Here is a 13,206-nt window from a genome sequence, read left to right as displayed (position 1 = left end):
TTTAAGGAACAAATCTGCTTAAAATGCTATAAGTACCTTTAAAAAATGGGTCAAATAAACCACAAAACCTAAAGAAATAAATTTTTTTATGTAATTTACAAACACATCTTCTCAACTAAATGGTCTAAAAATAAATACTTTAATAAAGAGCAACTAAATGTTACTTTAAAGAGAATAAACAAAAGAAAATCCTCTGTCTGTTTGTACCCAGTGATGTAATCAGTGACATCATCGACCAATTTAAACAGGAAATGCTGGACTGTTACTTCCTGTTCAGGCTGCAGGAGCTAAAGAGACAAACAGAATTAATTTACAAAAGAAACATTCAAATTTATTTAATGGTTCAGAATTGCTAGCAATAGCAACATAATGCTAACAAGAGCAAACCAGGACAGTAAAGTTACAACAGATAAAGTTTAAGTTAAAGCATGATGACCAACGGTGAAAAGATTAAATAAATTAGCAAAATGTTTAAAGGACAAGTGGTAAATAAATATCTCAAATATCATTTTGCCACATTAGTCGTGTTTCTGTCAACAATAAATTTCAGCAAATAATGAAATAATGATAATAATGAAAATACATTAGGGAAACAACTTAAAAAAAACATATGTTTTGAAATAAAGTTGTTTTCAAAATGGATGCATTTCACAAAACTGCAATGCAAACACTTCTAACGATTCATACTAGTCACATGATCAACAGCCGGATGTTACTACAGGCGGAAACGACGAAGAAGATGACAGGAAGTGGTTGGAGGATGAAGGTTTGAATTAGTTTTTTTCTGATGATATGCATCTCACAGCATCACTCAGTTCATAAAATGTTTGTTGAATCCAAAACTCTTCTGTAAAATGCCAAAATGCCACATACATAGCTAATGCTAGCATTAGCATCATTGCTGAAACATGAATATATTTCATGTACATTTACATGCATCACCGCCATGATTTGTAATTACTTATTGTGTGATTTTAACTTAATTTCTTATTTAATAGAAACACTGCCATGGAGAAATTCTTTTTTTTTTTGCACAGATGCAATAGAAAAACCATTCAAATGCAGCTAATGAGGCTGAGTAAAAACTGATTTCACTTCTGCTGGTTCTGTTTCATAACTTTCCTGTCACATGAATCTCTGCAGGTCGTCGTCGTCGTCGTCGTCGTCGTCGTCGTTGTCGTCTCCTGCAGGTTTCTCTCCTGCATGCAGCGAATGCCTGGATGCGGGCGTAAACTGAACACCATAAACATAAATGTTATTCAGAATGTAATTCGACTCCTGCTGTGCAGGACGTGTTACGCTTGAGAGCGCCTCTGTTTGGAGAGATCTGATCTGACCGACTGGAGAAACTCCCGCAGAGACGAGCGGGAGCGCCGGGCCTGGTTGAGGCGGAGCAGGTCAACGTAAGCTGCAGTAAACAACACCTGAAGGAGAGTTCAGACACTCAAAACGATCCTCCAGTGAGCTGAAAGCAACACGTGACGATTTCTGCACAGGTTAGAGGTTCTGCACTGAAGAAATGTTGGTTTTCAACCAAAACTTTACATCACATTTGGATTAAAAGTGAAATGAATGACCTGAGAGTAGACGACCCCCACCTTCCTCAAATCAGACAAAGATGGTGTTTGTGCTGCTATCATCTTAAAGATATTAAGAAATGTTTCCAGAGGTCATGAGGTCAACTACCTTCCTCAAATCATACAAAATCGGTGTCAATCAACTCAACTATGTTTGTGCTGCTTTGGCTTTGAAGATATTAATGAAAGATTAAAAGTCATTTTGATTTAGTAAAAGTGGGGGGTTTTGTTGACCTCTTGACCTTTAAACTTTCCTTAATATCTTCAGTATCTGAAGGGGGGTGACAATGTCACAAATATGACATAACACGTCATGAACATGAAGGAGTCTTTATGAATGTCTGACTGCTGTCATTCACTAAATAATAACACTTTTAATGCAAAGTTGCCCTAAAAGTCCATTAAAAGTCAAAACTTTGCATTAGAGTGTCAATTACAAAATAAAAAAAGTTGGCACTTTTAATGCCAACTTTAAAAGTGCCAAAGTATTACTTTTTAATAATTTACCGAATGACACTTCATGACACTTCAGTCATAGACATTCAAAACGAATCCTTCATGTTACGTCAGTCTTATGCACACCCTGTAAAATAAAGTGTTGCCACATCCTCAAATCCAAAGCAGCACAAATATTGTAAAACTTCCTTACAAATATTTCTAAATTAGAACCACAAAATCTGTGATTGTGACTGCAAAAAAACACAAACAGTCAAAATCCTGGACAGACTGATCAGTGTGAAAATATGTTTTTAAGAAACTTATTGAATGCAGAAATAAACAGATGTTTATGGATATTTTAGCAGTTTATTGGGTTTTATGAACCGGCCCTTTAAGAACATTCAAATTTTTAAAACGGCCCAAAATGAAAATGAGTTTGACGTTCCTGTTTTAGAAGACATATTTGAAAATGATAAAGTCCTTTGTGGCTTTTTTTTCTCTGTGAACATCTTTAATTTCTTTTTTTTGTTCTCACAGTTGAAACCCTCCAGAGGAGCGTCTGTCCCCGGTTCTGACGTCAGCCTTCATGGGTAAGTAAACAGAGCAATCAGGGGAAGAGTCTCCATGTAAACAGAGCTGTTGTCACTGTCAATAAGATGCAGATGAAGAACCAAACAACGACGCAGGTCAAGTTTGGAGGACTGGGAAAAGTGTCAGGCAGACCTTTAATTTTCTGCTGGATTTCTGTTGCTCTGAAAACACGATGGCGTGGAAAATTGTTTCCTGATCAGTCATGCATGACATGTGATGCACATTTTTCTGTTTGATAACATTTACTGTGTAAAGACAAACTTCTTGGGATCAAACTAAATATTTTCTCTTCAAAAACACAAAATCTGACCAAGTATTTTTGGCCTATATATAAATAACGCCTGCCGTATTTCAAAGTTCTTTATTTGTAAAGGAAGTTAATATTTCTGTACTTCTTTGTGCTTGAATATCACAAAACAACCCAATTAAATGTACAAATGTGTTAGCGACGTGCTAACTGTTTGGCCCCGTTTCTATAGCAAAAATCTATAGATTTTTAAGTTACTGAAAAGTAACTTTTCAGTACAATACAGGTACTTGTTTTAGGTTAATAATTTCTTAATCTTGATTTAAAAAGTACTAGTTTCACTGGCAGATTGTTTCACTTACAACAATGTTATTAGTGAAATGATTTGCCGGTGGAACCAATATTAAGAAATTATTCATTTAAGTGTGCTAAGATATTTTCTCTAGAAACTAGACCAAAAATACTTGCTCAGATTTTCTATTTTTGCAGTTTGGAGTTTTTAGCAAACAGCTAGCACGTTGCTAACACATTTAGACATTCAATTGGGTTGTTCTGTGACACACAAAGACGTACAGAAATGCTAACTTTCTTCACAAATAAAAAACTTACAAATGTGCTAAGCATTGTTTATATTAAAACCAAAAATACTGGGTCAGATTTTGTATTTTTGCATTTTGGAGTTTTTAGCAAACAGCTAGCACGTTGCTAACACATTTAGACATACTTTTTTGTGATGCAGCAACAAAAAGGAGTGCAGAAATGTGAACTTCTTATACATATAAAAATATTAAAAGTGTGCCAATCTTTATTTATATTCAGGTTCCCCGTGTCAGGACTTTGCGAAACCCCTTTTCTCTGCAGTTAGAGCTGCATCTGTTTTGGGCTAAACAGCATGTTTATGATGCGACGCTGTTTACTGACATCATGATAAAAATGAACAGAAAATCAACTTGTCGTTGCTCCTTTAATCCAGTGATGCTCGGCTCTGTCCCGTGAGTCTCCAGAGCTTTTATTCCCAGAAGCTTCATCCAGATTTGGTGGTTTGATGTTTACTTTTTTTTTTTTTTGGTGTCTTTCTTCTACAACCTTCTAAACTTGTTATTCTGTCAGATTTTAGACTGCAATATTTCTCTGAGTCTGGATTTTCACCACAACTTATTCTTATTTCTCCTTACAAATCTTATTTAAACAGTTTCCATTGTTTCAAGTGACTTCCGGTGAATAAATGAACAGATTGAAATAGTTTCTGTTCCTAGCTGTGATTAATGCAGCAGTTATATAACTGGATAAATCCTCTGTGATTTCCACCTTGCAGGAAGATGTTGACTGATGTGCAAAACTTGAATGAGTTGTGGGTAAAAAAGAAGAAAAAACAACAGGGGAAGAGAAAGTAAGTCGTTTAAAAGGCCCTTCTGCTCAAACATTTCATCATCTGTAACCCACATAAAGCTGCTGTGCGGCTACCCAGAAGGTTTACGAGGACGAACGCTGTTTTTGTCTCTGTACATTTTGTTCTGTAACCATCTGAGGAGGAAGTGAAGACACGCTTTGCCAAACTCACCACTACCTCTGTCTGGTGTGAACCAGTGAGACGACAGCGTTCAGATTTACGATTGCCGTTTGGTTTCATTTCTCCTTGTGGCACGTTGAAGCATCACAGAGTTATTTTAAGAATTTTAACTTTGCAGAAAGGAAAACAACATTCCCACAAGCATGTTTTGTTTTTAGTAAAACCTCTCAGCTAGTATAACTCAAAGGAAAACTTCTGTCTTTCTCAGGATCTTCAATTGAAACCAAATTTAACAGGAAAGACACTTTAAATATATACAGCTATAAACCTCCTGGTTATTCCACCAAATGTTGATTTCTGAACTCTTCCTGAGTTAAAGCATTAATATTGTTGTTTATAAGTGTGAATATTAACTTGTTTTCTTTGCATTATTTGAGGTCTGACAGCTCTGCATCTTATTTATTATTTTGACCATTTCTCATTTTCTGCAAATAAAAACTAAAACTTTGCTTGGAATTTCAGAGACATGTTGTCAGTAGTTCATAGAAGAAAAGATCAATGTTTTAATTAAAATTCTAAAGATACCTCAGTTTGGATGTAATTTGAATGAACACACTTTAACCAACACATCAAGTCTCATATCTCCAGTAGAAACATGGCTAGTGATCATATTTCCCTCCAGCTGCTGCTTTGTTTACATTTCCAACACTTCAGTCCTGCCGTGAAGCCAAAGACGAATCTATGCATCTCGTTTAATCTGGGAAGATCATGTTTCATCTGAAACAAAAATAAAGAGCTTAATCCATGAATATTATAAACAAACTGGATTAAAACCAAAAGCCCAACCCAAAGCCTCACAATCCGCTGAGAGTTTTCGTTCTTTGCCAAACCGGACAAACTACTGACGAAAGAGAGATCAGAGATTTAACCCGACTTCCACAGAAAGCGAGCGATGGACGTCTCCATCCTGCTGCTTACAGGACCCAAAGGATCTGCTGCCACCATTGTGATGCCCACTGCCACAGGATATTCCCACATGTTCTGCTACAAGAGTTTGGGAAGCACAAGGAGGATGTAAACAAAACCAGGGAGAAAATAACAACTTTTCCTGTAAGCTGACATCGCCTGCAAGGCTTTCTGTCTCCAATCTGGATTGTTCTGGTCCAGTTCTGACATTAGGGTGTTTCCATAGTGTGGTAGATTCGGGTTGATTGGGAGCCAAAATTGCAACCTTTGCTACATTTTCAGTTGCTGAGATTCAATTTCACACTTTACTGTGTCAACTGAACCAAACAATTTGAGAAAGCTGTTCCCCTCCTGACCTGAGGTGGCACTGTACCAAGAACCACTGAAGAAAACGGCATGAAAGTCTCTGTTTTGACTTTAGTAAAAGACAACAAACGATTTCTCCTGTTAGACTCTCAGATTTGTTTAGACTGAATTTACCCAGAATGCCCTGAGCTATACTGCAGTTCCTGCTTGTGGAGCCGTCTTCAGTCCACTTGGCATTCACAAATTTATTTAAGTTCTCTTAACCGAGCCGAGACCTAGGATGCATTCACAGCCATGTTCAGTCTGCTTTCATTAAACTCATTCTTTTACCTAGAAAGTCCAGTTCATTTGAGAAGCCTTGAATCAAACTCTGACGCAGACCAAAAGTCTTGGTCTCAGTTCGTTTGAAGTGAACTCTGTTGCAGTTCGAATGTATATGTGAACGCCAAGTGGACTGGAGGCCGCTCCAAAAGCAGGAAGTGAACTATAGAGCAGGGCATTCTGGGTAAATACAACTAAAACAAACACTACTGGGAGAAATGACTTGGGATTTTTTACTGATCACAAAAGTGAAATCCTACAACCACTAAAATCTGACGCTACGCCATTTTTGTTTACATTTCATAAAGAGGAAAGTTGCACTCACCTATTTTCTGTCATTTCTTTCAGTAGTTCTTGGGGGACAGGTTTTTCAAATGGTTTGGAGCGTTTGACTGATACTCTAACAAATGTTGCAATTTTGGTCCAAGTTTGCCAAACTATCAAATGTGAAAACACCCTTAGTTTCAAAAACTTACTTTTACAGAATTACTTACTTTTACAGGAGAAGTCTCCAACAGATTTTATTAAACAAAACATAATTACTGTTTCGATTTATTTCTTCAAAGTCAAAAGCGAGGTTACAGCTCTGACAGGTGATGCACATAAAGATAAGATAAAACCAGCTGAATTTGGACATTTGGTGAAATCGATCTAACTTTCTGCAGAACATAGATTAAAAAACATTTCAGTTTTTTGCAAACAACATAAAACTGGTGAGGTAAGCGAGAATGAAATGGGCTGATTGCTTGACATGAACTCTCCTCATGCAGGAGTTGCTTTTGCGAAGTGAACTGTAGCTAATGAGTCAGGGCTACCTCTGGGTGACATCATCGACTGATGCACCAGGAGATTATTTGCTGCCGTAAACACAGAGTTTAAATGTGGCTCGTTAGCAGTTTCTCCAGAACCCAGCAGCACGGCTTCAGGATATGCTGCTCTGTTTATCAGTCTGCTAACGACTCCTTGATAAATTGTCCTGATAATGCAAACTTTGATCATCTGTAATGACCCGCTGCTCGTTGCTGTAGCAGCACCTTCAGCAGAGGCGGTTCCAGATAAAATGATAAGACTTTACTCCCCCATCCCACACAGATTCCTTCACACAGCACCAAGTAAAAACAAAGAACAAACTTAATTACAACAGACTTTTGGGGGAAGCTGTACCTGCAAACAATACCAGAGAAAGCTGAGGTTCAGCTGAGAGAAATTTGGGAAGCAATTTCAGGAAACAAAGATAAAGAAATGCATCAAATTTCACAACTATTCAACGTTCCTATTTGTAATAACTCACACAATGAAGGGAGGATTACTGGGACTAACTACAGGAATAAGAAACGATTATGATTTGCACAAATGTTTAAATGTAGAAGAGGTTGAAATGACAGTTATGTGAATTTTATTATTACGTATTTGCACAATGTTTTACTTCCATCTGGGTCCAAAATGCTACTGAAACAGTCCAAACACTTTGAAACTACCCAGCAGTTTTATGGTAATAAGTTAATGTTTTTAAAAATTCCTGATTGTTGAGTCACGTTGGACTCTGCGCTGTTACCTAGCAACCCCAGCCAACCCCATGCCGTTACCTACCAACCCAAACATAACTCAAGAACATTTGGTCAGCTGGTTTTACAGCTGCCAACAGCCGTCACAGTCTTCAATAACTCTTTGAAGAATCTAAATTAATGAGTTGCAACATTTAATTTCCCTCTGGCATTAATAAAACATTTTTTAATGGGATTGAACTGAATGTGCTGCACAATGGCTGCTTTAAAAGACAAGTGTTTTGTTGGTTGTGCAGGAGGCTCCGCTCCTGCTTTTCAAAGATGCACGATTATATAATTGTACCTCAGTTTGCAGCCATTAACATGTGCCAGTGTAAATGTTGAGTTGGGGGCGTGGCCAGCAGCAGCTTATTTGCATTTAAAGGCACAAGACGCCCTAAAACTGTTCAATCTGAAAGGAGCTCAAAATATTTATCAAGCTAAAATCTCATTATCATTATCATTATTAATGATTTTGTGCAGAAAAATCATTAATAACAAACATGTTTTGTATCACGCATAGACCAATCCTAACCTGTTTAAGGAAACTTAATAGATCACCTTTAATAACATGTGAAAGTGAAAAGGAGAAACAATAGAAAACCCAAGACACATTGGTATGCATTATTTTCTAAATATTGGAGATCAAATCCCTGAAAAATCTTTAGACGGTAGAGTTGAGAAACTGCATTACAAAAACTAAATAAAATTTCAAACGGTAAATTGAAAACTATTTCAATCTTATAGTATTGATCCAACTTGGGATCAACATTTTGGATCAAGCTCCAGTTTCGACTCCGTTTTAGAGACCTCTGTGAATTTTCCTCCAGCTTTGGTTTCTGTATCAACATGGAGGCTGAAGGAGGAACAGCAGCTGGGTCTGATGTTACGACTGGACGGTGTTTTGCTTCAGCTCGTCTCCCTGGAGAGGATACGGCACTAAGAGGCTTCGGGTTGTTTTGGACAAACCAGAGCAGAGACCTCAGAACAGCTCATGGTTCATAAAGAGTCACATGATTTGTTTTTCAAATCTCATTGACAAACAAAGAGGATCAGAAAAACAAAGTGTTGGAAACGTTTACAGGTTAGATTATTATTACCAATCTGCTCAGTGTTTCCCAGAGGTTCCAGGATCTCCTTACGTTTATCTTTAACATAAATCACGTGTTCTTCTTCCCCCAACACGTGGACTTATTTACCCTCCAACTTTTGGAAAGTGGCTGTGAATTTGTGGAATAATGGGCTGTTTTCTACCAGGAGGAAAAAGGTCAAACGGTGGACAAACTCCCTCCTCCTTCACGTCCACAAGCCATTGGACCTCTGTTTTCCTCTCCAGGTCTCCCACCCCCACTCCCACCCGCAGGCTTGCAGCAAACTGCTACTTCAGGAGAAATCCTGCTGGTTCTGTGTCGAAGGCCAACAAAACAGACTCCTCTCTCAGATAGCGAAGAGGCCAAACAGCTCCTCATCCTCACGTCTCTCACTCTTCCTTCATACCGCAGCCCCAGTTTGTGATTTTTAAGCCCAGGTGTTGGACGTTACATAACTCATCTTTCTGAAAAACAGGTAGCAAACTGCTTGGAGGTACAGAACCTTGTGAAAATACGCAGGTCCTGTGAACCTTTGAGTTTTTGTTATATTACAAATTCACAATCACAACTCTTTACTCTTTCAACTCTTCAGTGCAACCAACTGACTTCCAGAAGATATTTATATAGTGAACAACATAAAAATCGGTGTAGTTTAACTTAATCTTAGGGTTCATTCACACCAGCCTTTCTTAGTCCACTTAAATCAAATTCTAGTTTGTTTGTCTTGAAAGTCCGGTTTGTTTGGTAGGTGTGAACGTGCTCTCAAACTCTAATACCAACCAATAAAGTGAACTTTCTTCGGCTCGGTTAAAGTGAACTCTGGTGTGGTTCCAATGCATATATGAATGCAAGAGGACCAGAGAACACTCCAAAAGCAGGAAGTGGACTATAGCACATGGCATTCTGGGTAAAACAAACCAAAACACCAGAGTGTAGCTAACACGAGAAATGGCTTGTAGTCTTTCACCAGTGACAAAACAGAAATCCTACACCTGCTAAAATCTGACAGTAATCCATTTTGTTTACATTTTGTGAAGAAAAAAAGTTGCCCTCAGTGTCTTCTCCAAATGTTTTTGTCATTTCCTTCAGTAGTTCTTGCTGCAGTGGCACCACAGGCTTCACCTGCATGAACAGAATAATTCATTTTGCTCCACCTGTTGTTCCTTCCTGATGAGAATCTGTGTCTCAGACCATAGAGACACATCTGCTTAAAACGCTAATAATTAAAACATAATAATCCTAACAGTCTTTGAGACCAGTTGGACAATATTTTAAGCAAACAGCATCCAGCTCTTATTGTCTCATGTCATTTATAAAACCTCTTTCTAAACAGGATAAATTTTTGGCTGATGTTTTGATGTTTTTCCCTCTCCACTTTCATGCCACATTATTACCTTTATAAACATTTTGCAGAGATAGCGCGGCTGTTTCTGTTGCTAGCTGATCTGAAACACATTCTTGTGACGGTGAAGATGGAAACGGGCCTGAATGACCCGTTATAACCTGCCATGTTTCCATCTTGAGCAAGCAGACAGCTATTGTTCAGACAGGCACAGATCTGATTAGTCACCAAACAGCTGGTGAACATTTTTGTTTTCCATCAGCCTGTTTCACCAAACTGCTGCTCGTCTCTCACTCGACTTTCAACAAACTAACCTGAGTCGCGCTTCTAATTTTGGGTCGCTCCAAAAGTTTTGGAACCGACCCACAGACTCGTGGTTTGTTCAGTTTTTGTTTCTGGAAGTGTGAGCTTGGATGAGTGATTTCTAGATTTACTAGCAACACAACCCAATAATTTGTTCTCTCCTTTTCCAAGTGTCTAAGAAACTGTTCAGTCAAACGTACGGAAACCAAGAACGGATGTTTTACGCATAAACTTTTTCTCAGTGGTTCTATCGTGATGATGAGTTTATTTCCCAGTAGTTTTCTGAAGATAACTGGTTAATTTCCAGATGGATCTTTTGTAATAACTGTTTATTTCCAAATAGTTATTAGGTTTAACACACCAGTGATCTTGTTTGGTGTTTGATTAACTCGTTATCTCTAGAAAATCACTGGGAAAAAGTATATGTGGAAAATGTCCGCTCTTGTATCTTAGTGAACAAATTTCACAAACACTGTGGTGCGTTCACTATCCTGGACACTCAAAAAGGAGAGAACAACATTGTCATTGACGTGTGTTATGAGAACATCTACAAATTACAAATTTCAGATTTGCTAATAAACAAATCATATTTACAACATTAGTTACGTTTTCTATTCACAAAGCCATGTTGGATTGTAAAACTCCGACATGTTTAACTTTTATTCTCTCAGCTGTTGTTTTATCACCGATAACCAGGAAAAATACAAAACTCTTGTTTCAGGCGGGAAACTTTTCTAGTGTTTTAGTAAACAGAATTAAGGGGAAGCATCTCTTGCAACATTTAAGAGAACAACTAGCGCTGAGGCAGCACTGTTTTACGTCATTGTTGGTTTTTGTTCCTGCTTGATGTAACCCCCTCTGGTGACTGCTACTTCCCAACATCTCAACCTTTTCTGCAGTTGAAGTTCAACCTGAAACATAAAAGCCTCTGGAATCGCCGACAGCGATGCAGCTCAGGAAGGACTTTCCCAGCATTACTGGAACCAGCCTGACCAGTTAAAACGAAACGAGTCAGCTGGAGTTCCCCACCAGTAGAGAAATCACCGTCATGCTTTGTGCTGAAGAGTGACTGCTAATAAAAGGCAACACCGTCATGCACTGACCTGCTGAGGTGGGAACAAGAAGTGAAAGGAAAAAGAAGCAGAAACATTTAGAGATTATTTTAGAAAAGTAAATGGCAGCCCCAGCAGGAGTCTGTCGCTGACAGCCTGCTGGAAAACCGACTCACAACGGGGAGCCGTCACTGAAAGCAAAGCTGGGAAAACAAATCCAACCCCTGATGTCCCTTCAGCGCCATGGGAAACCCCGTCACCTTCTCCTCCTCCTCACTCCTCCTGCAGCCAGCAGGCCAGCTGGGAAGTCAGGAGGTCACTCAGCTGATCTAATCCCTCGTTCGGGTCACATAAACACACAGCAGTGGGAAAACGTCTAATTAAAGCTGCCAAAAGAGCTCTGAGGGGTTGTGCTGAAGTCGTATTAATCGTTTCTGGCAGGAATCCTTGGTTTTCCAGAATGTGAAGAGCAGCTTCTGATCCGAAAGGCTCGTCTTTTACCCACCTGCCAGAGGATGCAACGTTAAAAAGACTCGTTTACAACAAGCAGAGATAGGCAGAGCACCCAAAAGATGTATTCAAGTAAGAGTAGCACTACTTCAACAAAGTTTTACTCAAGTAAAAAGTAGCCATCCGAGAAATTACTCAAGTAAGAGTAAAGAAGTATTTAGTAAAAGTTTACTCAAGTGCTGAGTAATGGATCAAATTATCAGTCATTTAATTAAAATTACATCATCAGACGGACCAAAATATAGCCAAGTGAAAATTTTGGTGCTTTAAGGACCATAATGACAATAATTCATATAAGTAACTAAAAATAGCTGCTTCCAAATCAGTTTCTTTCAATAAAAACTTATAAAACTTTTAACAAAAAATGCAGGTGTGTCTGTGTCTGGTGGATTCTTGGTTAAAACAAGTTTGTTTTTCATCCAGTGAGTAGAAAATCCTAAAAAAAAACTAAAAAAAAAACTACTCTAGTAAGAGTAGCAATACGTCCTAATAAAATTACTCAAGTAAAAGGAAAAATACTTCTAAAAGTACTTCTTTCCAAAAAGGTTACTCAAGTAAATGTAACTAGTGACTACCCAATCCTGACAACAAGAATGTAAGCAATATATAAATGTTGGATACGGTAATTTGTCCTGGTTTTGTGTTTAAGTATGATGAAAAAAGGTTTAGAAAAACATATAACGAATAGTTGTCAAATTATAAACTATCCTAAATAAAACATATAAAATATATCACACTAACTACTAAACCACAGTGACATTGGATTTCCATATGAAGAGTGGCAAAGAGAACGTCTTTGTGGAAAGAAAACCAAAAGATATCTTGTTTAAATTTCTCCAAAAGCGCAAAACCAGGAGACCAAATGTGCTGGAACTCTGCCGGGGTTGCCAGGTAACAGGGCGGCTGGGGTTGCTAGGCAACAGAGCAGTGCCTGGCAGTTGTGACTTAATAATCGGGAGATTTTGAAACAACCAAAAACCCTGACATATTGCAAAAAACACGGCTTGGTGTTTCTTTTTTTTTTGTAAGTAAACAACATTTTTCTGTTGAGGCCTAAATGGAAGAATAAAAACGAGCAAAAATGTGAATTTTGAGGAATAGTCTTCTCTTTATAAATTCTCCCAGTGGGTTTTCCAATGGAAGAAAACTCATTGGAGACATCAGTCATCGAGTTAAAGACAATAAGAGGTTCAGTAGAAGGTCACAGGACTTCTTCTCTTGTTTTTTGAAGATGTTCAACTGCAGCCTGCAGATGTGCTGTTTTGACTTATCAATAAAAAACACACACTATAAGGCTTTATAACTATAAAGAAATGTAAAACTTAAATCTATTAAGTGTTTAGCAAAGCAGGAGTCGTACGTACTTCAGAGAGAAAACAGCTGTTTGTATTTACTTAATGTGTTCTTT

The sequence above is a fragment of the Gambusia affinis genome, linkage group LG10, assembly GCF_019740435.1.
Source record: "Gambusia affinis linkage group LG10, SWU_Gaff_1.0, whole genome shotgun sequence".
In the NCBI taxonomy this organism is placed as follows: Eukaryota; Metazoa; Chordata; class Actinopteri; order Cyprinodontiformes; family Poeciliidae; genus Gambusia; species Gambusia affinis.
This window is presented reverse-complemented; position numbering follows the sequence as displayed.